The 26,957-nt window shown below is 39.9% G+C and overlaps 1 protein-coding gene and 1 long non-coding RNA gene across 17 annotated transcripts in view; one reads left to right on the top strand and one right to left on the bottom strand.

Moving 5' to 3' along the window:
• LOC112661978 (uncharacterized) overlaps positions 1-14,388 on the top strand; it is a 165,901-nt gene extending 151,513 nt beyond the window's left edge. For 3 of the 11 annotated variants that reach the window (XR_004815242.2, XR_004815241.2, XR_004815246.2), the window contains 2 exons: positions 8,392-8,547; positions 14,141-14,386. This is a non-coding gene — a long non-coding RNA (uncharacterized LOC112661978). Of the gene's footprint in view, positions 1-8,391; positions 8,548-14,140 lie in introns of all 11 variants that reach the window. The other 8 variants (XR_007401852.1, XR_007401859.1, XR_007401853.1 and 5 more) reach the window with 6 other exon arrangements.
• The window catches only part of UBR5 (ubiquitin protein ligase E3 component n-recognin 5), a 135,869-nt gene that overhangs the window by 101,841 nt on the left and 7,071 nt on the right, over positions 1-26,957 (bottom strand). The window lies entirely within an intron of this gene.

Below are 26,957 nucleotides of genomic sequence, written 5' to 3' on the forward strand. Positions count from 1 at the left end.
CGTCTTGTGAGGGGCATGGGGCCAGGAAAGAATGAGCTGTGGTGTCAGACAAACCAACCTGGGTTTGATTCCATCCCTGCCATTAACTGGCTCTGGAACTTTGGGTAAGCTTACTCTAACCTCCCAGAATTTGGAAGGAGTCTTGGGCTGTTAAAACAGGGATAAAATCACTTGTCTGTAGTGCTGCTTAAAGGATTAAAGGTAATTTTGTGACGTACCTTGGAAAGAGCCAAGCACTTAAAAGCTCAATAAATGACAGCCATTAACATTACTGAACTATATTCTTCATCCTTGGATAGCTTGCTATATTTTGCTGCTCAAGTCCACCAAGTTCTGGCTTAACTGGTTGCCAAACTAAATAGGGCCTAATTCAAATCCTGAGATCAAGAATAGGAACCTGAGCATCTAGGGAATGGGATCCAGGGAATGAAGAGCTAAATCCAGGAATTCCTGGTATTAGAAATCTATATACGCACAATAATTCCTTTGTTTCTTCTGCACAGGTTCTTATTTTCCAAAACATGAGAGATTCCTCTTCTTGCCCCTAATCTAATCTCATCTCTGCACTCTTCAAGAGCATTCTATACACCAAACATCACTATACTCACAATTCCTTAACAAGATTATACTCACGAACTACTCTATGTTTTTTAACACATCTATTCCCTCAGCCTAGAATAACTATACCCCACTGCCCTCTACACATCTAGCTACTAGTCCCTCAAGGCTAGGCTGAAACAACCTATGGGAAGGGAGACCTTAATTCACCTTTTACTCCAGGCTAAATGAGGCATTTCTCTGAATCCCACTTTATACCTGGGGCACACTTCCTCCAGAGCACTTCATAGGACATAACTACTGGTTTGATGAAAGATTTGTCTCTTTCACCACCCGACAAAATCTAAGAAGGCAAGAAACATGTTTTGTTAAATTCCAAATCCCCAAGACCTAGCACATAGTAAATCCTTACTACCCATGTGCCGATGGATAGGGGGCTGAACAAATGAATGGACATTCATATGTCTTGGCTCTAAGTCCTACACTACCTCAAAATGATGGATTCATAGCTATTTTTAAAGATTTTTAGATGTTCTCTTATGTGACTAATATCATGAGACTAAGTTTTTAAAATACACCAAAGGAATGTTGTCCTACAAAATAAGCCCCCGGAGGTTCTGCCCTACTTCAAATGACCCTGCAAGACTATGAGGAATTTGTGTAACTCTTTCTTCAAGATTCATCTACAGAAAGAGTTTACCAAACAGTGATTAAAATCATGCAGTACTTCACAGGCTAGGATATTCTCTCAGTACCCTCCACTGAGAAGAGGGTCTCCTTTTTAACTCCCTCCCTTCCTCCTCTGTGGTTGAATCTGGGTTGGTGTTAGGAAAAAAGGGCTGAAGGGGCCCAAAGAAAGTTGAAAGCAAAGAGAAGAGAGGAAGAGAGAAAGAGAACTTATCAGGAAACATTACAGATAAAAGTCTGTGCAGGGGCGCCTGGGTGGCTCTGACCCTTAAGCATCTGCCTTCAGCTCAGTGGGGAGCCTGCTTCTCTTTCTCCCTCTCCTACTTCCACTGCTTGTGCTTGTTCTCTGTCAATAAATATATAAAATCCTTAAAAAAAAGAAAGTCTTTGTGCAGCCTCTTGTGTAGGTGCCTGAAATTGGTAACATGAGTCTAATGGGCTAAGGACCTTAAAATGCGAACCAGAGAAAGTCGTCACTGGACACCAATAAAATATTCTAATATTTAATGCAATATTAAAATAGGAAGAATCAGATACAAATGCCCATATTAATTTTTTGGTTGTTGTGGCTATTTAGCCAGTCACCAGCATGGTAGGCATGAAATTAAAAGGAATGTCAGCGGGTCCTACCTAGATACAAACAGCCCTGGGTTTTGAGTCTCAGCTCCACCATTAAAAGAGCATGATCTTGAGTAGGTCATTTAACATTTGTTCTCGGTTCCACCTATGCCAAAAATGGTCATCACCATTCTGTTTCAGAGAATTGTCTTAAGAACCAGATACTTTGCCACATGTAAAAGTAATGTATACCATCTTAAATAGTAGTGTCTAAATCTAGCTAATCATCACAAACTCCAGGGAACATTTGAAAAGACCTATTCCCAGTCCTCACCCAGACCTACTAAATCAGAAATCTCATTGACTGATATTATGGCTAAATAATAGCACACATGAAACAGTTCTGAAAAGAGTAACATTAATCACCTATAAGAAAAGGAAGTAGGCAGCCAAGGAACAGAGCAAGTTGGGAGACTTTTCACTGTGTGCCAATGTACATTTTCTGAATTTTAAAATGGAATCTTTTTTTTTTCAAGATTTATTTATTTATTCATGAGAGACACGGGGGGGGGGGGGGGGTGCAGAGACACAGGCAGAGGGAGAACCAGGCTCCATGCAGGGAGCCCGATGTGGGACTCGATCCCAGGTCTCCAGGATCAGGCCCTGGGCTGAAGGTGGTGCTAAACCACTGAGCCACCTGGGCTGCCCACTTTTCTGAATTTTAAACCACGTAAACGTATTATCTATCCAAAACCCAAAAGGGCTTTTTTGTGGTTGTTGTTGTTGTTGTTGTTGTTTTAATTTCTAAGCACCCAAAGTAATTCTTTGGAAGTCACTACTCTTATTAAATACCGCAAATACACATAAGGATTGCTTAAAATAGTCATAAGATTAGTAGTCCATTTAGGGAGACATTAATAACTCCACTATTTCAAGTTTTAGAAATGCTGCTTAGGATAGCTCCCTCTCAGAAATTCACAATCCACCTACCTCTATTAGATTTTTTTAAGCCCTGCAATAAAGAAACCCAATTAACTATGCTTAATCTTGTGCTTCCCAAACCGAAACTGAACAAGAAACACTGTTCAGGCCATTTTTTCATAAGATATTGGGGAATCAGGAGTTTAAGATCCAGGTTCCCTGAGGCAGAGACCATCTCTCTACCCCAAAATCCTAGAGAGTGCCTGGCACACAAAAGCCTCCCCAAAACACAGAGCTCAACAGTGACAGGCTTTCCTTTTCTACATAAACCAAAACTATATCCCAAATTTCTGTTTAATCAGCTTCAAGGATTTAAAAAAAAAAAAAGTAAATAGTATAAACAATCCCACTCTGCCTAAAATTATATTGTTGAAAAATGCAACTATCTACAGCAGATTGTTTTAAAATCCAAATAATATGGCAACAGGAATCTTTATTCCTTAAAGTGGAAAAATAGAAGACCTTTAACTATGATTCGAAGTCATCTACTTAAGAGACAGCAATAGATTTCAGTATTGTTTTCCTTTTACAATATGAACAGATATTGCTGGGCATCTTTATACCATTGAAGCAGACTAATCAAGTAAGCTTTACAGTCAAACTGCCCAATAACCCCACTTATTAACAAAAGCATGTTCATCAGTGTACCTACAGGGGGTTTGAAAGCTGTATCAGCTTCTTTGAAATCTGCACCTAACTAATTGTTCTTAACACGGTCTCTCACCCAGAAAGCCTTCCTTTAGGTATAATTCAGAGCTAAACCAAAGGAATCAAACAAATATCAAAACTACAAAACACCAGGGTCAAATTTAAGAGCTCGACCAGATCTCTTTTGTTTCATCACTATGGAGCACAAACGAATACAAAGTTCTCTTTGGCAACACAGCTATCACAGCAAAGGCCTGGCTCCCAAGTTCCGCCTTCAGAAATCCACCAATAAATGTTAACCATTCTTCATCTTACAATAAACACTCAACCTAATATAAGTTGACTCAACAGGCAGTCTCCGATTTCCAGACTGACATCACTGACAGAAAGGTCTGCATCCCATCGCAGTTCCCACTCTGTTCACTCTCAACCACTTAACATACACACACACTTAATGCTCTTAAATAGTGTGTCAATAATAATACTTTAAAAGGGGCTACCCCAGGAGAAGATTCTGAAGGACATCAGCCTCCTCCCTGCCAAGCCCTAATTATTATCTGGAAACTGCTACATTCATCCCTAAACCGCTACATTCTTTCCCCATGCTTTTAATGCCTGAAAATTGCTTACCAGCCAGAGAACTAAGTTCTCAATCTTGCAGCACTAGGCCCTAGCAGGTTGATTGGTTTAATCAGCTACCTCCTCTCTGCATAATGAGCATCAATCGCCCAAAAGTGGAAAATGGAGGAGTAATAAGTGAGGTACATCCAGATACAAAACCCCCTCCAGCCTGGCACCCTTCAGAGTCACCCCCGTCCATCGCAGACCTGTCCTAGGAAGCACTGGGCTAGAATAGAAAGTTTGCAAAACTCAAGTCCCATCATCACAGCTACAACAAGTACTGTAGCCAGCCCTCTTGTTTCCCACAAAAATAAGTGGCATCTTTATACTACTTGTGTGTTGACAGGGCAAAACAGCTAACAAACCTAACAAAATGGAGCCAGCCTACAATGAGAATTCGATTTGGAAAGATGAGCACTTCGGGCAGCCCTGGTGGCCCAGTGCGTTAGTACCGCCTTCAGCCCGGGGTGTGATCCTCCAGCCCCACGTCAGGCTCCCTGCATGGAGCCTGCTTCTCCCTTGCCTGTGTCTCTGCCTCTCTCTCTCCCTCTCTCTCTCTGTGTCTGTCATGAATAAATAAATAAAATCTTAAAAAAAAAAGGAAAGATGAGCACTTCGCATCAGGAATCAGGACCCTATGGTTGCTCTGTCCTGGACTAATCTCTACACTTTCCTCCTCTTAACACTGAGCACTCCAGCAAGCCTGAGGTGGACAGTTAGTGAAAGGCCTCTCACAGGTTTTGGGTGGTCCAGTTCCTTCCCTCCTTTCCATCTGAAGCCGATAAAAGTGGCTAAAACTAAAACAAACAGAAGGAACAAACTGTGTAACCAGTTTTTAGTGACTATGATGTGCAGGTATGCGGACCAGTAGAGAAGAAAACTGGGCAGAGCAGAGCTGGTACAGTGAGTTCCCACTGGGAAAACTCCCCTCCTCTAAACAGACAGCCATGAAAGACAACTGTAGAAAAGAGAAAACCAAAAGGCTCAACAGAGCTAACACTAACCACACACAAGACCAACATCTTCTCAGGAGGGAAAGGAAGCTGAAAGAACTCTCCAGTGAGAGACTGGGTACCAGAGCTAGAAGCTGGAGTTGGGCTGCCAGTTTTGTTCAAAAATGTTGCAGCTGAAAATTTTAATGGTAACCGCTAAAAGAACAGAAATACAGTCTATGGCTTCCAAACCAAGAAGTAGGAAAGAAGGAAGGAAATGCAGAAAATTAGGATTCTAATGGAAGGGGAAAAAGTAGCAGAAAAGAGGATCAGAAGATATGAAATTTAGACAGGAAAAACAAATCTACTTATTCAAGTTGTTCATCTCACAATTAAAAGTCAAAAATTACCAGAGTAAAGGAAAGTACAAACAGGAATAGAGACATACTATATAACAAAGGAATAATCCACCAAGAACACTTAACATTCATAAATTGAAATGGTCCTAATATCATAACCTCACAAATATACCCAGTAAAAACTAACTTTGAGACATGGTCAACTCCAACGACAAATTTTACATACTTCTATCAGAAGCTGACAGTTCAAGCATATAAAATATCAGTAAGGCTAGAAATTTTAAAAAGCTACATTAACAAGCGTGAGCTAACAAATATATCGAAACCTGTCCCCAAAGGGGTGTCACAGATTTGTTTTTTAAGATTTAAAGTATGTTATCTCTGGCTACTGGATTTAACAGATAAATAAAATTTTCTTAAAATTATAAAGACAAAGATAAGGTTGCCAAGTTCTCACTTTCCCAAGTAAGATTTAGGGAAAAAAACACTATTACCAATACTTCAAAAAAGATTAATTTAAAATATTAAAAGTAGCAAAAACCATCTATAAACTTTTTTCTAACTATGGACTGGTTGAAACATCATGGACTATGAAAATGTTCTTAGAAATGTTGCAGTTCTTAGAAACTGCACCAGCCCAGAACTGTACTTAATTTGATTTCAGAAAAACAAGCTCAGATTTTCATATTTAATATCATCCTTGGTGTAATAGGGTCTTTATTTTCCATCTTAAAAAACAGCAGACTACAGAGATCGATTTATCTGTAATTATCCATTAAAAGGTGAGAGGGAAAGTATGAGACAAAATCTCTCCAAGCCTCTATTCCTGCCAGCATACTAATCCACCCAGTGTCCTATTCAACAGTATTTCCTGAACACCCAGAGTATAAGGCCTGGTGTTAAGTATTACAGGAAATAAACTACACTATAAAATACCCTGGGAACGAACAGAAGCCAAACCAAACCAAGTGAGGGAGTCTTCCACATACTTGGGGATACTGCCCCTAACCATGAGCCACAGCTAGAGAAGACAGTGTGACCTACCCCTTGAGAAGCCCGAGGAAAAAAAAAACATTGGAACCCCACTGATTTAATCCACACATCTTAAGAAGTTTACACTCTGCTTGTAAAAACAAACTACATTCACAGAAAGACAAAAAATAAAACGGAAACCAGGTGCTGAGAGGAGTGCTCTAAGCACGAATTTCTACGAGAAGACTGGATTGATTTGGGGTTACATTTCATGAGGAGGGCTCCAGGCTGGCTTCATGGGTACAGCATGTGATTCTTGATCTTGGGGTCGTGGTGTAGAGATCAGTTAAAAAAAAAAAAAAAAAAAAAGATGATGATGATGATTTCGTGAGGGAGCCCCAGGGCTTTCAGGAGCATCAGGATTTTAAAATGGGCCATAAATGGTGCTGGGATTTATCACAACAGGGGCATATTCAAGTGAAAACATTTATGATGATTTATCTATTAAACAACAACAACAAAAAATGTTTGGCTCTTACACAACTAAAAAAAATTAAAGTTCTCCAAAACACTTGAGAAAGCCAAGAAAATAATTCTAAGATCTGAATTATTTTCATTTTTCTTACAAGTCATCTAAACTGTGGATGGTGCTAGAGCAGTCTGCTAGTCAACATACAACTACAAGAATAAATAACAAAGGCAAATACATACCACTTTCCCGTGATCAAATAATTATTCTTTTGGAATCAAAATCTCCTTTTGAATAAGATTGAATAAATATCAAAAATAGACCACTTAAAAGGCAGAGGACAGGACAGAAACACAAATAAGAAAGATGAATGTACTCACAGAGGTGGGCACTGTTAACACAGCAGATACAAGGGGCATAATACAAGAATCCCTGCACTTCGCTACCTGGTGTGGATGTGAAATCATACAAAATGAAGGCTGTCTAGGACAACATGAGTGCTTTCTTAATAAATAAGAAAACATAGTAAAAGAAAATCTTCCTGCTCACCAGATGGAGAAGAAAATATTTCAAAAACTATTTCAAAAAAAAGAAAAACAACCCCTGATCATAATAAATTCTGAAGAACTTTTTCACATCTGTGAAGATCAACAGAGGCTTACCAAAATTAAATTTTCAGTCAGGCTTGACTACATTTTGAAAAATTATGAAGACTGCACATCCTGGGATAATCATTTTCAGTAGGAAAACACACAGGGTTACAGTGAAACCAATAGCACACTTCAAGCGTCTCCTGAGAGCAAACAGGGCCATGGCCAAGAACCACAGATATATAAGCAGAGATTATAGGAAACATGTACAAGCTAAAGAGAGAATCACCTTAAAAAACCTCACTAGCTGCTACACAGTGAATTTCTTTTTTTTTTTTTTAATTTTTATTTATGTATGATAGTCACAGTGAGAGAGAGAGAGAGAGAGAGAGAGAGAGAGAGAGAAAGAGAGACACAGGCAGAGGGAGAAGCAGGCTCCATGCACCGGGAGCCCGATGTGGGATTCGATCCCGGGTCTCCAGGATTGCGCCCTGAGCCAAAGGCAGGTGCCAAACCACTGTACCACCCAGGGATCCCCTACACAGAGATTTTCATTGCACCACCCCTCCTCCCGGGCCCCTGCCCCAAATTCATATGGTGAAATTCTAATGTCCAACATAATGGCATTTGGAGATGGAGGCTTTGGGTGGTAATCAGGTCAAGAGGGTGGGTCCTTGGGATAGGATTAGTGCCCTTATAAGGCAACAAAGAGATGTGTAGACACGATGCAAAGACAGTCATCTAAAGCCAAAAAGTCGGCCTTGATCAAAAATGGATCATCATGACACCACACTCTGATCTCAGCCTTCCAGCCTCCAGAACTATGAGAAAGAAACGTTGTTGAAGCTCCCTCCCCCACCCCCACCCCCACCCCCGGTCTAGGATATGGTGTTATAGCAGCACTAGTAGACTAAGACACTGGGTATAGAGAGCTAGTTAGTGTACTTAGACAAAAGAGGAATCCTTTTCTTGTATAGGACTTCTAATTAAACTCGTTTCTCTCCACCACTTCCTAGAATCCTCTGTAATGACAACAAAAGAATCTTAAAGTTACAAGGACAAAAAAAAAAAAGTTACAAGGACAAAGAGAAGGCTAGTGCATTCAAGCAGGAGATGCCAACGAAATTGTGGAAGCTGGAAAGCAGACAGGAAAGTGGCAAAGGAGCCAGCAGGTAAGAGAAAACTCAAACCTAAAGTCTGAAGGGGGGAAGCCAAGACAAACAGACCAACCCTCAGGAATTTTAATTGGAGGCACCAAGAACTTATAAAGTCTAGGGGTATCCAAACAGGAAGATTGTTGTGAGTCTGCATAAGGAGCAATTAAGATCCTCACCTGGGAGCAGGAGACAGTCCCTTCCAGACTCTGCCACAACTATTCCCTACTTACAGAAATTCAACCAGAACAACAACCTGGGGATAGATACCTAGCTGGGCAGACACAGGCAAAAGAGAAGAAGTGAAAGCTGTTTACTGAAATGAGGAGTAAGCCAGCCCCCATCCAGATGCTTACAGCCACATTCTCACCTTCCAGGATTCCTCTATGGGTAAACTGGCCCAACAGAAGAAGAAAATTTCGAAATAATGTAAAGCAAAAAACCAAAGCAATGGAAAGTAGGGGAGAAAAGTAAATCAGAGTAGCAATGAAAGTGTCGAATATCCAAATACTAGGAGTTCTCCCAAAGAAAGGAAGAGAGAGAGAGAAAGAAAGAGAAACAAAGAGAGAAAGAAACAAAGAAAAAGAGAGAATGAGAGAGAGAAGGAAAGGAAAATGAGAAAATGGATGGGAGAAAAAAGTATTAAGGAAATAATGTAACAAAATTTCCAGGACCTTGATGCTCAGATATGAGCTTCTAGAATAGAGACCTACCAAGTTTTGGGGGTTCAAAATACAGTGAATGGGAAAAAGACCTACATCAAGGCACATCAGCAAGAAACTTCTCAGCAACAGAGATCAAGGAAGACCCTAAAAGCTTTGGGGATGTAGGTCAAGTAGAAAGGATCAAGAGTCAAAATGGCACTGAACTCCTCAAAATATATACTGTAACCTATGTGACAATGATGGAATGCCTTCAAATTTTTGAAGAAAAACTATTCCTAACCAGAAATTATGTGCTTAGCAAATAACAGTGTACAGACAAAAATTAAATTTGTTTTCATCTAAATAAAGTAACAAAATGGCCATTGACAATAGGTATGAGCTTTAAAAACAAACAAAAAAAAACTCTTTAAAACAAACTATCAGGGACACCTGGGTGGCTCAGTGACTGAGCATCTGCCTTTCGGGGTCCTAGGATGGAGTTCCGCATCACATTCCCTGCAGGTAGACTGCTTCTCCCACTCTCTGTGTCTCTCATGAATAAATAAAATCTTTAAAAATAAGTAAACTATCAAAATTGGATCCAAAATTCTTTAAAATGTCACTTAAACAGTTAGCTAAGCTAGAAACAAAAAAACCCTTCCATCCTCCCTCCGCTTTTGGACACAGAAATTATAGATTCACTTGTCCAACCAACCTCACAGCAGTAACTGCAGTTCCATCAACAAAAGTGATAGAAAAGTAAAAGTACTATTTGTGCTTAAATGTGTATGTGCAACTTTCAACAGCCTTAAATACTCTCAAGATGACTGACTATCAGCAAAGCCAAGAGCCTGGGGTAAGGGAAAAGTGCAAAGAACTGAACCTAACAAAACAAATCCCAGGGACAAAAGTCTCTTTAAAAAACTAGAGGAGTTCCTTGCAAACATTCCCTGAAATTACCAAATCTAGAGCACCTTGACCCCTACTTCTTTATTTTTAAACTCTCTTATTAGTGAGTTATTGGCTTGACCAGGGTCTATAAAGCAGACAAGCCAGAAAAACTCTAACCACAACAATCAGGACTCAAAAGCCTGACCTTTAAACTTAATCAAGCATTTTGATCTGAAATATCCCCAAAGGGTTTCTGAGTTCCTCAACACATCCAAGAAATAATTTAGACCATAAATTTACTCCCATCGTGACAACTTTTACTTATACTAGCACATAATATGCTTCGTACAGAGTCGGGTACGAAATGTTAGCTGCTCCTATTACAATCATTACCACTTCTGACCGAATAAAAGAAAGAAAGAAAAACCCTGCTAAATGGTAACTAATTTTTAAAAAAAGAAATGTGGGGACCAGAACTCTATTACTGATGGGCAGTACCACTTTGAATGAAGACAGCAAAGAGCAACTCCAAATATCTACCATCATATCCTTTTTAAAAAACAAGGCACTGAGAGACATCCAAAATACATCTCGACACATAACAGAATCAACTAGACATAACTGAAGCTCATGGATAAAACTACTTCTTAGTTCACATGTAGTGTACAAATAATGCAATGCGCAATGACATCTATTAAAATCCAGGTTATCTAACTTCTCCAAATTACATGTGGAATTACTACTATCCGACCCAAATTACACACCAAATATCCATAAATAGTATAATTAAGATACTATGGTCCAGTAAGCACTTCTTCTTCTGACCTCCTCCACAACTTCTCACCAATTCTATTCATTTTTGCAATTAATCATTTACTGCTTTGAACTGTACTGATATTGCTATTCTACTTTTTACATTCTATTTTATTTTCCCAACTATGCAGGTAAACTCCTTAAAGGGTAAGACCTAGGACTTAACTTTTTGCACATCTGTGTATTTAGTGTACTGCATAGATAAAAAATTATACAAAACTAAAGACCAACTGTTGACCACCTCTCTCACTCAACCATCACATAAAGGATAGAAACAATTCATGTCACTATGTCAATGACTCTAATGTGCCCCCCAGCCCACGATCTTCACACACTAGCATGTGGGGAAAGAATGCAGCAAGAGCTTAACGAATAGGTACTGGCATACTGGCTTCAGAATGAAACATGGTGCTAGTTTCAACACTCAACTGAATAGGGACACTATGCCTCACTTCAGATAGCAGTCCCCTCTCCTCCAACAAACCCCAGGCAAGAGGGAAGAAAAGACACACAGTGATAACCCTGTCCTCTGCAAAGAGATCAAAATTTTAAAGCAATAAAAAAGAGTATTCCTATAGGCACAAGATAACTGCTTATGTGCTGCTTTTAAAGGCCACAACACAGGTCTTTACCATGACATTTTATTTTTATCCACCAATGTTTAAAACTTCAGTTCACATAAAACTACCCATTAGCCTCAGCCACAGAGCCCGTTGATGCAACTTAACAACAAAGGGCCTGGGGCTTGGAGACCCACCTAACACTCCCCCTGCCGTTTAGCTTGGGAAGACGCTTAACCTTCTGCAACTCAACTTTCTTCACAGTGCTGCCAGAGTGCTAAATGAGATGTTTGGAAACCATAGTACTCTGTACATAGTAAGAAATAACAAAGCTAAAAATAAGGTTTAAAATGAGCAAACCTCATACATACTGGATCAGCCTCTGAACATCTGAATTCTAACCCAGAAAATTACACTCTTCAACCCCTAAAGAGGGGCCTCAACAAAACAAGGACTTGTTATAACTTCAGTTTTTACCAGTGTTTAATACAATCACGTAAAGAAAACTTGTGTGTCAACTTCTAAAACTCACTATCCACTGGGATTTTAATATCTCTAAATGTAAGATTCAATAGGAATTTACCTCAGAGTAAAATTAAGAAAAAGTTTCACTCTTATATAACATAGTAGGCAATATTATTTCTCAGCCATTACTTTTTTATCTCTGCTTCTAGAAAGTCTAAAATATGAATCAACTTAAACTGACACTTTGCTGACACCTCCTACCATTTTTTCCAACCAGAACTTCTACCCATTCTCTTTGCCAGCTTTGTTAGACCTGGGAAAGCCCTTAGTAACTCCCTGGTCCCGCACTCTCATTTTCTAATGGTAACAATAAGGCCTCTTTTGATTAGAAACAGACAAAATGGGGGTGCCTGAGTGGTTGAGTAGGTTAAGCGTCTGCCTTCAGCTCAGGTCATGATCCCAGGGTCCCGGGATTGAACCCTGCATCCCACATCACATCCTGCATTAGGCTCCCTGCTCATTGGGGAGCCCACTTCTCCCTCTGCCCCTACCCCTGCTTATGCTCTTTCTCTTCTCTCTCTCAAATAAATAAATAAAATCTTAAAAAAAAAAAAAAAAAGACAAAATGACAGCAGGTACTGAATGTACTGTATATACAGTCTGTCTTTTTCACACTAACACAAAAGATGCTGCGATTTCATCACATACTCTATTTAACAAAAACTGCAAAAACACCAAGAAAAAAGACAAGTGAATACCATTCTTTTAAAACTAACCACAGGGATCCCTGGGTGGCGCAGCGGTTTGGCGCCTGCCTTTGGCCCAGGGCGTGATCCCGGAGACCCGGGATAGAGTCCCACATTAGGCTCCCGGTGCATGGAGCCTGCTTCTCCCTCTGCCTGTGTCTCTGCCTCTCTCTCTCTGTGACTATTATAAATAAATAAAAATTAAAAAAAAATAAAAAAAATAAAACTAACCACAAATAATACCAAAATACCACCTCAGGGAAAGCTATGAAATAACATGAAGGCCTACTTCTAACAAACTTTATACGTGTGAATATAAGTCATCTTCCCATTAATCATACAGTTAAGCAACGCCTTTATTTCAATCATAATGACCCTGCCCAGCAACTCTCCTAGAACTGGCTATTATAAGGTTTCTTTTGAATGCCGCTGTGTAGCCATAGTTATTAGCACAATGCCTGGTACTTAGTAGGCATGCAAATGATCAGCATCAAAATCTAATCATTTCAGGGCAGATGGGTCTCTGCAAATAGGAAACATTCAGTCCTAACGCTGACTAATCAAATAGATGATTAGGCCAAGAAGCTCTTGTCCAAAGAAAATTCTGGTTCATAGGAAATTCATCCTTCATCTGAACACAGTTATAGTAAAGAGCTAACCACTAGCCCAAGAGGCAATCTTTTTTTTTCCCCCAAGAGGCAATCTTTTAAGCCTCAGAACATACCTAATGTTTCATTACTTCCTGAGTAATGCACCCAATCAACCACGTGACTATGTAAGCACATCAGAGATGTCAGAAGAGCACATTATACTCACTTTCTTGTGATTCAGACCTGGATGCTTTGGGGTGGGGGTGGGAGGATGCTCAGTGATGTTAAACTGTTGAACAGTCAAGTTCAGTACTTCTGTCTGGAAATACGATGTTCATTAATACTTAGTACTACCACAAAATGCATTATGTCAGGCGCCATAGATTTTAAGTCTGCATTGTTTCTGTTTTCAAATACATAGTATCAATCTTTTCTAAACTTGCATGGCATCCAATATCTCCTTCTGTAAATTTAAATAGTTGGAGTTTATCATTTTTTTTAAGATTTCATTTATCTGAGAGAGATCCAGAAAGCATGTACAGGAGCAGGCGGGGAGGTACAGAGGGAGCGGGAGAAGCAAAGACTCCATGCTGAGCAGGGAGCCAGAAGCCAGGCTCCATCCCGGCCCCAAAATCACAAACTAAGCTGAAGGCAGATGCTTAACCAACTGAGCCACCCAGATGCTTTTTTAATGGTCTAGGTGGTTAAAAAAAAAAAAAAAAAAAAAAGTCTATAAATTCTTTGACACTCCTCCCACCAAGAGGTGGACTCTAATTACCCTCCCCTTTAATACAGGCCTTATAACCTGCTTCTTGAAAAGGGGAAAAGGGCATAAGGCAGGACTTCTAAAGCCATAGCATAAAAAGGCAGTCCAGCCTGACACTCTCTCTCTCTTGGGACAGGGACACATCCTTTTGAAACTCTGAGCTGTCACCTAAGAAGTCCAGCAACCTCAAAGCCTCCGTGCTGCAGAGACCACACAGAGAGACCACCCAAGGTGGAGCCGCCTAAGGAACTGCCCCTGTTCCAGGTCCCAGCTGTTTTGAGTCTTCCCAGCTACCATCTGATGGCAACTGCATAAGAAACATAGAGTAAGAACCATCCAGCCAAGTACTGTCAATCTTCAGAAATAATAATAATAAATGATTGTTGCTTTACACCAGTAAATGTGGAGTGGTTTATTACACAGCAATAAAAAACCAGAATGATGATCAAAGAAAACCTCGCCATTTTCTCTGGTACTAATTCCACCAGTATATGAATAAAGCTTCATTTATGCTTCATCTTTGATATCTTTCTTACCAGTTTCCTTCAACTATGCTAAGTTTAAAAGCAAAATTTTGTTATCATCTACACCCATGAACTCCCTTAAACATTTCCAGCAGCTTACTTAACAAATCTATTTAACCACATATTTATCTGAATAATAAATCCTTACTCAAAATAAAAACCAATCTTTATGTAACATCAACAAAGCCCCTCGCTTTAAAAAAAAAAAAAAAAAAAAAAAATTTTATTTATTTACTCATGAGAGACCCAGAGAGAAGCCCCTCACTTTTACAGTCCCTAGTAACTAGAGAATACTGACAGGCCAGCTCTCCCATCAATCGTACCAGGAAATAGATACTCATAGACTGTTCTCATTTCTTCATCCCGGCAGTCAGGAGACTGAATAAGGAAACAACAACTGACAAAGCCAAAATCCTCACCGATCACTTATCTCTTATTAAGATGATCTCAAACATCCCTGCACAACCTGGCCTATCGTTTCCACATCTTTTGGAGTCAAGCTGAAGCTGATCACAGGATGTTATCTGACAATACAATGTAATCCAAAGCAAAGTATGTACAAAGTGAAATGGCAAATCTTGCAAAAGATGCAGGATTCATGAGGTCTAGGAAACTCAATACTAGAAAACTCATCAAAATACACCACTGACAAATGAAAATTGTATACACAGACTAATTAAAAGTTCATGAAATTAAAAACAATGACAATTGCACCTTCAAACAGGATTTCTACATTTCAATCATTAAGTGTGATCCTTATAAAAATTGCAAATATTTCTGTAAAAAAATGACTCCATGACAAAATTCAAATGAAGCCAAATGCAATGTGTGAACCTTGACTGAATTCTGATTTGAAAAACCCAACTATTATATATAGATATTTTGAAGACAAGAGGGGGAAAACTGAATATGCACAAGCTACTGGATGTATTAGGCAATTCCTGTTCATTTTCTAAGGTATGATAATGGTATGGTAGCTGTACAGGACAAAGTCCAGATTTTTAGGAGATGCAAGTACGTGCAGTAAAAAGAAAAAGCAGGGGATCCCTGGGTGGCACAGCAGTTTGGCACCTGCCTTTGGCCCAGAGTGGGATCCTCGAGACCCGGGATCAAGTCCCACGTCAGGCTCCCTGCATGGAGCCTGCTTCTCTCTCTCCCTGTGTCTCTGCCTCTCTCTCTATGTCTATCATGAATAAATAAATAAAATCTTTAAAAAAAAAAAAATCATGAGGACTGCAACTTCTAAATAGTTCAAAGTTTTTACACACACACACACACACACACACACACACACACACACACTTCCCCAGTTTGGCAAAATGATAACAATTACTGAATCTAGAAGATGTATAACCAAGTAATTCATTGTTCATTCTTTCAATTTCTCTGCATATCTGAAAACGTTTGTAACAGAATGTTGGAGGGGGGATGGGAATCAACCTAACCAAAAATACACACACACACACACACACACACGAGCACACGCACGCGCACACACACACACACACACACAGAGTCAAGGATCACCATTTAAGGAAGGCCTCCTACATGAAATATGCAAGAGGGCAGAGAAGTTATACTGTGGTATCTTTCAATATTATTGGAATAATACATGCAAAAAATATCCATATACTTAATTAATTCCTTATTCTAAAGATCAAAATGCAGTTGTAAGAATCAATTTTTATTAAAGTATTTTATTTTTTGAAGTTCAAATTAATTTAATGAAAATATGTACTAAGTACTATACCTCAGGTACTAGGAATGCAAAGCCCACACACAATAAAGCCTGTCTTCAGAGAGGCCATCTTTCAGCATTCCCATATGGCACTCACAGGCTCAAACTGAAGGAAGAGTAAGCTTAAAGAATGGCCCTGCATAGCAATGAAAATATTTTAAAAACCACTTAGGGATATTACAAAGAACAGTTAATCCAGGGGGCTTTCCCATCATTTCTAATTGATTACAATTCTTAATAAGAATACATTTCAAATAGATGTAACATAGAAATCATACACTTCACATTTTTTTTTAAAAGATGTTATTTATTTATCTGAGGGTGGGAGGGAGGGAAAGGGAGAAAGGAAGAGAGAGACAGTGCTTGTGCCACCACAAGAGCAAGGAGAGGTAGAGGGAGACTTCTTGCTGACCAGGGAACTGGACACGGAGCAGACACTCAACCAACTGAGCCACCCAGACACCTCTAAACACCTCATATTTAAAAATGTTTCATAATTATTAATACACAAAAAGCATGTCACTACAATGTAAGCTCCACAAGGGCAGGAATTTTTGTCTCCTTTGTTCACTGTTATGGCCCAAGAGTTTGACCCAAAACAAGCCTTCAATAAATATTCGCTAACAGTGAATCAATCAAACAAACTTTAGGTTGCATTTTTTAAAATGCTTTCTCAGAGCGTTCATTTATATTTAAGTTATGATGAAAATTCTGTCAGTTTACTAGGAAAAGTGCTTACATTTTGCCACTAGGTTTTTTACAAGATGTCTTCCTCTGAGTGAACTATGGATGTAAAATGGAAACAAACTCTTGTCCAAAATCCAACAAGCTTACATTACACATCATTCCTTTGGGGGCAGGCTGTGAACAAATTTCCGTAAGCTCAAATAAAAAATTATGCCCAAATGCCTAATTCTAATTTAGGACTTTGTTCAACATCAAAGCTCAAAATAATTTTTAATCATAATTTATTTATAGAATCACCCCTCAATTAATTTTACAAAAGAAATTCTGTTTTGTGTAAGAGGTTTCTTGAGAAAAAAAATTGTTAATGAAATTAAATAAATGTTCCTTATTCAATGCTTTCCATGTTCTTGTTTTAGGTGAATAGCTCACTAAACTAAAACACTTTGTTAGGGATTTATTGTTTCTATTACTTAAAACACATACTCAGTACGCCTGGGTGGCTCATTGGTTGGCTCAGGGAGTGATGGGATTGGGTCCCCGCATTGGGCTCCCTGCAGGGAGCCTGCTTCTCCCTCTGCCTGTGTCTCTGCCCTTCTCTGTGTTTCTCGTGAATAAATAAAACCTTTAAAAAAAAACACACACATATACTCATATAGAAGCATATAAAACACTAAAACACAATGAGACATCAAAAGCAATCACCCATAACCCAGAGACAAGTGCACTGTCATTTTCTTTAAGCACCTCTTATGAAACTTTTGTCCTTAACATGGTTAAGATCACAGACTATTTTCTCTCTTAGAAAAATGTATTATTATTCATCTCAGTGATATTACTAGCCCCTCTGTAGAATTTGCAATGTTTTCCCAACAGCAATGAAGCATTTGAACTAAACCATCCATCCAAGCTGGTTCATCTTCATTAACAATAGCTAATTCCAACAGCTAGGCGGGACAGAGGTGCAGGATGCTATTTGTAGCCATGAAATCAAGCCAACTGTCCTAAACTAGTATGGAATTCACACCCTTTCCCACACCAGTTCAGTTGCTAAGTTAACCCACTAAATTAATCAGTTACAGGTAATATATAACCTAGCACATCAAATTTATTTTTCATGATAATACCAAGCTCATTTTTTAAGACAGTTAACACTGTATCCCTTTCTACTAGAATTATTCAACTATTTGAAATCTTATGTACTAATTGCTATAAGCATTCTGGGCTTTTCTAGTTCCTTAAATGTACTGCCCTCTCTCACCTGAGAGCCTTCATACATGCAGTTCCTTCTGCCTACAAAGCTCTTCCAGTCCTCAATGCCTTGCGTCTTACCCTGCCCTGCCCCACAGCTTTGGCATCAGCCTCTCAGCCTATCACCTATTCAGAATCCTTATCCTCCTTTTGACAGTTCTTCTCGATAGCTTTTCTGCTTCTTCCTCTGCCTGTGTCTCTGCCTCTCTCCCTGTGTCTCTCATGAATAAATAAATAAAAACTTTTAAAAAGGTGGAAGGGCACCTGGGTGGCTCAGTGGTTAAGTCATGGTCCTGGGATCACGTCCCACATCAGGCTCTCCAGGGGGAGCCTGCTTCCCCCTCTGCCTGTGTCTCTGCCGAAGGAGAGAAGAAAAGGAAAAAGGAAAATGAAAAGGAAAACAAAAAGGAAAAGGAAAACGAAAAGGAAAAGGAAAATGAAAGGAAAAAAGAAAGAAAGCTTTCCTTCTTCACAGGACCAGGCTGTGTGCCTCTGATAAAGAATCCCAAACTTCTCTCACTGTGCTCATCACACTGCCCCATAATGGCCCAACGACTAAACTCCACCACCGTACACCTGAGACTAGAACAGGCATGTAGCAGAAGCCACCCCCCCCCAAATTTGCTGTTTTAATGGCATGTGTATACACAAAAGTACGTATATATCAATATTTAATTGCATTTATATATAGTAATAAATGTGTATCAGAAAAACAAGTAACTTCCCGTTCCAAAAAGAAAAAGAAATGAAGCTGTGTTAGTGCAGAGTCTAGCCTTTGTCACTTAAAACTAATCACTTGGGCCCTCAATTTCCTCAGCTGTAAAATATGAAAATCCTAAAAATCTCCCTTGGTATAAAACTTTGAACATCTCAAAAATGACTAAGCAGTCAATGTGGAGGAGACTTGCAGGTTACAGAAGTTAAAAGCTAACATCAACTATTACAGCCTAATATACAGAATGATAATAAGTATCCTGCAAAATTGAACAAATTCCTGATGAGCACCTGACAGCACTGACACCTACTAAATAGCCTTCCGAAAAGAACAACCGTCTCAACTCACTGGAAATCAAAGGGGAACAAATCCTCCAGCCCCAGGAGGTGTTACACTGTCAATGTGCTTTTGCTTTATCATACCTTATTTCAAATAAGCTGTTGCCACATGGAAACTTTCCCATTAAGTTTATATGGAAAGTATAATTAAAAGAATATAACTGCACTAAATTCATTCATGTCAAGCTAAATACATCAGCTCTTGTAGTTTAAAATATCTTTAAAAATTACATAAGAGGGGATCCCTGGGTGGCGCAGCGGTTTGGCGCCTGCCTTTGGCCCAGGGCACGGTCCTGGAGACCCGGGATCGAATCCCACGTCGGGCTCCCGGTGCATGGAGCCTGCTTCTCCCTCTGCCTGTGTCTCTGCCTCTCTCTCTCTCTCACTGTGTGCCTATCATAAATAAATAAAAAATTAAAAAAAAAAAAAAAAAATTACATAAGAGTTAGGATGGTTTTTAAGAGCTCCCCTCCAGTTAACACAAGGTGGTAAGAATAAGAATGTCCACTGCTGGGACACCTGGGTGGCTCCGAGGTTAAGCAGCTCTGGCTCAGGGCATGATCGTGGAGTCCAGGGATCGAGTCCCACATTGGGCTCTCTGCATGGAGCCTGCTTCTCCCTCTGCTATGTCTCTACCTCTCTCTTTCTGTGTCTCTCGTGAATAAATAAATAAAATCTTAAAAAAAAAAAAAAAAGACTGTCCACTGCTTTTACCTACCTATTAGAAAGAGTACAAAAAGGCAGAAGAGCAGGTCTAAGGCAGGAAATAAAAACTAAATCCTAAAGTGGCAAAGCTGAGAACCATACATCAACTATCACTCATAAAACAGTACATAGAACCCTACAGTCACACAGATTCAAAGCTGAAATGAACTTTCAGACATCAAACACATCCCCCCCATCTTACAAATGAGTAAACTAAGGCTCACTGCAGGGATATAACTTGCCCAAGACTACACAACTAGTTGGCAAAAGGACCAAGTCTCCTGACACCAAGTCAAGTGGCCTTTTAGTTCTCACAGCTCTTCTCATTAGGACCCATCTATGGTACATAAAATCTTTCAGATACAGAGTAACACTCTCAAATTTTGTAATTCTAATACTTGATATTGAATGTATCATAAACAAAGCTGAAAACAGATAAAAAAACAGTATAAAACTTAAAAGACTGGGCAGCCCCGGTGGCGCAGCGGTTTAGTGCCGGCTGCAGCCCAGGGCGTGATCCTGGAGAACCTGGATCAAGTCCCACGTCAGGCTCTTTGCATGGTGCCTGTTTCTCCCTCTGCCTGTGTCTCTGCCTCCGTCTCTCTCTCTCTCTCTGTGTGTCTCTATGAATAAATAAAGTCTTTAAAAAAAAAAAAACTTAAAGGACTAAGCAGATACATCTGAATTCAGGTATGTGTTTTTTTAAGTAATCTCTGTGCTCAACTGGGGGCTCAAACTCATGACCCAAGATCAAGCATTAGATGCTCAGAAAAGAAAAGAGAAAAAAAGAGAAAAGCAAAGCGAAAAGAAAAGAAAAGAAAAGAAAAGAAAAGAGAAAGAAAGAAAAGAAAGAAAGAAAAAAAGAAAAGAAAGAAAGAAAAGAAGAAAGAAAAGAAAAGAAAAGAAAAGAAAAGAAAAGAAAAGAAAAGAAAAGAAAAGAAAAGAAAGAAAAGAGTTGGATGTTCCAGAGACTGAGCCAGCCAGGTGCCCCAACATATGTATTTTTGGCTATTTCATCTCACCTTGGGGTGTTAAAGCTGGTATGAAATTCCATATCCATTAAAAGAGTTCTATCCTGGGATGCCTGGGTGGCTCAGCGGTTGAGTGTCTTCGGCTCAGGGCATGACCTGGGGATCTGAGACCGAGGACCGCATCAGGCTTCTTGTGGGTAGCCTGCTTCTCCCTCTGCCTAGAATCTCAAGCAGGCTCCACATCCAGTGCAGAGCTGGATGGAGAACAGGGCTCGATCTCACAACCCTAAGATCAAGACCTGAGCAGAAATCAAATCGGATGCTTAGGTTGCTTAACCAACTGAGCCACCCAGGCACCCCTGAAGTTAAGTATTTTAAATGAAGACAGTAACTAGGAATCAGAGGACACATAGTAGTTGGTTCAAGGGTTGTGGGTTATTGTTAAGCTGTTTAACAGAGGACACACAGCTTCACATTTAAGAGTCTCTCTCCTCTCGGTATTCAAGGTGGTCATAGGGTCAATCCCAGCCTGTGCAACAAGAATGAACAAAAAGGAGCATAGACTCTCCAAATGAGCTCTTCAAATAAACCCTCTCTCCTCCTTGCCAACTCCCACAATAAGTCAGTCAACACATTAGGACAAAGCAACCTGCTTTCACACCCCACTGAGTTCTATTTTCTTGTCCTATCCCTAGATAGTAGCTTTTGCAAACAAAAAGCATAGGAACAAAACTTCACACACACACACACACACACACACACATACACAATCACTATCCATATGTAAACTGCTCTCACACAGCACAAGAGTTCTGGGCTACTATTAAAACTCTGATTATCAATATCACCCCCTGGCGAACCCCTGATGGCTGACAGTACCTTCCATGCCACTAAAAGAAAATGCATTAATTAGGCTTATGAGAACAGAAGTAAGAGGATGAACCAGTCTCCACACCTTGCAACCCTGTCTTCAAAGCCCATCGTAAGCAGCAGGTTTAATCATCAGGTCAGTCTTCCCTGTCATTTATACTATCTAGTAGCATTTAATTCTCTATTACATGTTTGCCTCTCCTATAAAATAAATGCCCCATGAGAGCAGAGGCCATCATCTTTGTATCCCACTGTATATAATTTTGTTGGAAAAATAGTTATTGAATTGAGTAGAAGAGGAAAAATTTATTTTCCCACTTTCTCTGTTCATTTTCCATTCATCAATGAAATCTGAGTGAAAGAAATCATAGACAACCATAGCCACAGTTTCTTCTCCCTCTGAATCATTCTACAGTACAAAAATTCTTTTCCCTAGCACAAACCTAAGAGCACAGAAATGGAGCAGAGAAAATCTACATGATCTGGCCCAATTCAGTCACTTTCAAATAACAGTTGTATCACTGATTCATGGTCACATCACCAATTAGTGTCAGATTAAAAAAAAAAAAAATCCCTGACCACTGGATTCCTCCAATTTATATTCCACTCACCATCGTGTCAAAGACCTACTGACTAAAAACTTAATCACTATCTAGAATCTATCTCATCAATTCAAACTTGTCTAAGAATACCAAGCCTTGGGATGCCTGGGTGGCTCAGTGGTTGAGCATCTGCCTTTGGCTCAGGGCGTGATCCTGGAGTGCTGGAATTGAGTCCCGCATTGGGCTCCCCACAGGGTGCCTGCTTCTCCCTCTGCCTGTGTCTATTTCTTTCCCTGTCTCTCATGAATAAATAAATTCTTAAAAAAAAAAAAAGAAAAAAAAGAATACCAAGTCTTCTCTAAATTTGTTGTCTTCTAATCTATGCTGTCTTAGCAGAGAAGCAAACAACTTTCAAAAACGCGTATGGAGGAAATGCTACTTTAAATCTCTAGGGCTGGTGTGGCCCAGTGGTTTAGCACCACCTTCACCCCCGGGCGTATTCTGGAGACCCAGGCTTAGTCCCCATCAGGCTCCCTGCATGGAGCCTGCTTCTCCCTCTGCCTGTGTCTCCGCCTCCCTCTCTCTCTCTCTCTCTCTCTGTGTGTGTGTGTGTGTGTGTCTCATGAATAAATAAATAAATCTCTAGGACTTTGCAAGCATGTCAAAAATACATGGTACAATCAAGATGTTGCCATTAGGGTAAGCCAGGTTATGGGAACAAAGGCCCTCTGCACTATTTTTTTTTTAAGATTTTACTTATTTATTCATGATAGACACAGAGACAGAGAGAGAGGCAGAGACACAGGCAGAGGGAGACGCAGGCTCCACGCCGGGAGCCCGACGCGGGACTCATTCCCGGGACTCCAGGATCATGCCCTGGGCCAAAGGCAGGCACCAACCGCTGAGCCACCCAGGGATCCTCTACTTTTTATTTTATTAAAGATTTTATTTATTTATTCATGAGAGACACAGAGAGGGAGGGGCAGAGACACAGGCAGAGGGAGAAGCAGGCTCCATGCAGGGAGCCTGACGTGGGACTCGATCCCAGGTCTCCAGGATCACGCCCTGGACCGAAGGTGGCGCTAACTGCTGAGCCACCTGGGCAGCCCCTTCTGCACTATTTCTGCAACTGCTTTAATCTATAATTATTTCAAAGTAAACTGTTAAAAAAAAATACATGGCATACCCACCTGATGCCCTGGGCCCACTAATCTATCACCTCACTATTCTCCAAATTTACTCAATGAGCCAGAAAATGTTCCAATTGCCTCTCAACCCAAAGTTCCAGAAAGGGGTAGCACAACAAGTGAGTAACAGTTGGTGCAACAAGTGAAACCCACTCCTGGGTTAGCACAATGTTTGAGGGTGAGAAGCACACAAACATTTACTGAACAAGGAAAACTAATCTAACACAGTTCTCCAACTCTGTGCTGGCAACACATGGCAAATATTTGCACAGGCTAAACTCAACTACCTCTTGCACCAGCCTTTCAAAGTTTGCTAGTGATCTGGATCAGCTTCCCCAGCAGGACTGTAACCCTCTAAGCATTGACAGGTGTTATTAAAAAGCTACCCTTTCAGTGTCTTATAGTTCTAGAGAGGACCTAATATTTATGTAACTTTACTCAAACTTTTAAAATTTCATTTCTAGAAAAAACAAAAACAAATTACTCCAGCCTCTAGGAGCAGGAAAATAACCTATTCTCAAGCAAGAGCCACAGAACCTATAGTCTAAGGGGGAGAGAAAGGCTGGGGGCAGTGAGGCCTTGGCAAGCACAGCTCTATGTGCTATCACTGATTATTTTAATTGTAACACAAAGGAATGTGAGCAAGAAGCTTTTATACAGCAGTCCGTAAGCTTTTGTGCACCTGATGATGGTGGTCCATTTAGACACTATGAGAAGTACTTTATTTTTTTTTTTTTGAGAAGTACTTTAAATCAAAGAACCTCTTGATCAGAAATGCCACAATAAATATTTTTACTGCAATTTGGTTAGCTTATGTTACTCTTATAAAAATTCAATGTTGTCAAAAAAACTCCAATTTTAAAGGGGAAAAGATGGTTTAAACATACCACACCCAAAAACAGATGCAGTCACCCCTCAAGAATGTCCTAGAATTCAAAGAGTGATCAAATCTTCATGAAAACTGAAAAAGCTTTTTATATTTCCTAAAGTCTTCTAAGGAATCAAGAGGCCCTGGAGAAGAAAAAGACCAACTGCCTTAGTGCATCCCCCGCCCAAGAGAATTTTGTGAAACCAGTAACATTCTGGAATGGTATGGGGTGGCTGCTAACCACATTAGGACTCCTGTCTCTCTATGCGGGTGTTGTGCACATTCTTCAGTAGCTTCCAGATCTCCAAAGTGGCAAAAAGATGAGCAGCTGCTGCCAACAAAATCAGCTCACATGTCATCTCTGACCCACAGACCATGGGCTGCCAACCTGCCCAACAGAAGTTACCCGGTCCTGGTTCTGCATCCCTTCAGAAGTGACAGAAATCTAACAGGGAATCAGAGGGAACATGTGGCAGTAATCTGGATTCATCCCTTGCTGGAGACTGCAGGAGGCAAAAAGAAAAAGTAGTTCCCTATATTTCCTCCCAGAAGAGCAACCACAGAAAGGAAAGAGCACACTGTCCACAGCATTAAAGTACTCACTCCCCCTCGATTATTCTCCATCTACACATAATAATCAGAACACCTGATAATGAAGACAAACACCATCACTTAAGGAAACAACAAGGGATTTCTGATAGGAGATGAAGACCGGGTTAACCACCACTGGAAATACAAGCATGCTAAGAAAATGAATGTTTCAACTAAATATGAACACAACTTAAGAAAATCACTTGACTGGTGCTTCTTTTGAAGACAACATAGGAAAAAAAAAAATAAAGACAACATAGGGTTTCTATATGCAGATAATGCAGAGCAAATAAATGGACTAGTTCAAATTACTTCTGAACAAGAAACAATGTCATTCCTACAACATAAGAAAATAGATGCTTAACTGCAAAAGCCCAGCAATCCTTCTCCACAAAGCCTTTCACAGAGAACCCTGTTTTCATCATTTAGACATTAAAATAACCCTACCATATTGTCTGTTTTCTTAACTTGCTTCACATTAACTTCCTAATCTCAAATCTGGCCTTTTCTTTAAGGCTTATGACACCCATCCTCCCCCACTTCTCCCATCATAGCAAGCAGACTATCACAGAAAATCTCAGATGAATCTCCACCATGCCCCTAAGTAAAGGGGTGTGGGAGCTACTCACACAAAGGCCATCTCTGGAGTTTCAGATCAACTGTGAGGAAGACCTAGTATCTGAGTTCACATAAAGATCTGGAATACCTTGTCACCTGAATTCTGAAACAGCAGATCTATGCTGAAGCAGAGCTAATTTCTTGAAATGGTAGGTTCTCAACACTTCTGAATTACAAAAAAAAAAAAAAAATGGATCCTGAACTGATGAGGAAGGAAATAAAAATCTATCCATTCAATCCACACTGCTTCCTAAATTGACATGGTCACATCTCTATATGCAATCTAGATTCCCATCAATACTTATGGATTCTTTTTTTTTTTTTAAGATTTTTTTATTTATTTATTTGCGAGAGACAGAGAGAGAGAGAGAGAGAGAGGCAGAGACACAGGAGAAGCAGGCTCCATGCAGGGAGCCTGATGGGGGACTCGATCCCAGGTCTCCAGGATCAGGCAGGCCCTGGGGCCAAAGGCAGGCGTCAAACCGCTGAGCCACCCAGGGATCCCAATACTAATGGATTCTAAAATAGCACTGTCTTATATACACATATTTTTAAATTAACACAAAAATTTGCTGTCAAGAAAAATGTAGATTGCTTATAAGTAACTTTTTTGTATGAAAAATACTGTAACATATTAAAGTCAAGAAAAATTTCAAGTATAGGGCAGCCCCGGTGGCGCAGCGGTTTAGCGCCGCCTGCAGCCCAGGGCATGATCCTGGAGTCCCGGGATCGAGTCCCATGTCAGGCTCTCTGCATGGAGCCAGCTTCTCCCTCTGCCTGTGTCTCTGCCTCTCTCTCTCTTTCTCTGCATCTCTATGAATAAATAAATAAAATCTTAAAAAATTTTTTCAAGTAGATAAAAATATACCTAGAATGATCACAAATATTATAAAAACAAACCAAAATATCCAGGTACAGAAAAAGAGACCAGGAAGCCACCAAAATGTTAACAGTGGTAGTACTATGAAACTTTTTAAAGTGATCTTCCGTATTTCAGTCTTTTGCAAGACTGGTTTTTTAACAAGCAATTTTTAAAAATAAATAAAAACTAGGGAATAGCTAAAAACAGAAAGCAACACAAATTTACAATAAAAAAAAAAAAGATCTGAAATTGTGGCACATCCAAACAATGAAATACCACCAACACAAAAGGAAAAAAAAACTATTACATGCTACATGAGCTAAGCAGAAGACACCAGACACACAATTCTATTTCTACGAAATACTAAAGGCAAAATTACAGTAAGACAAAGAACAGTGGTTTTTCAGAGATAAGGACAAGAAGAGAGACTGAGAATGCCAAGGGGCACCAGGAAACTTTCTGGGGTGACAGAAATGTTTTATGTTCTTG

The sequence above is a fragment of the Canis lupus genome, chromosome 13 (assembly GCF_003254725.2).
Source record: "Canis lupus dingo isolate Sandy chromosome 13, ASM325472v2, whole genome shotgun sequence".
In the NCBI taxonomy this organism is placed as follows: domain Eukaryota; kingdom Metazoa; phylum Chordata; class Mammalia; order Carnivora; family Canidae; genus Canis; species Canis lupus.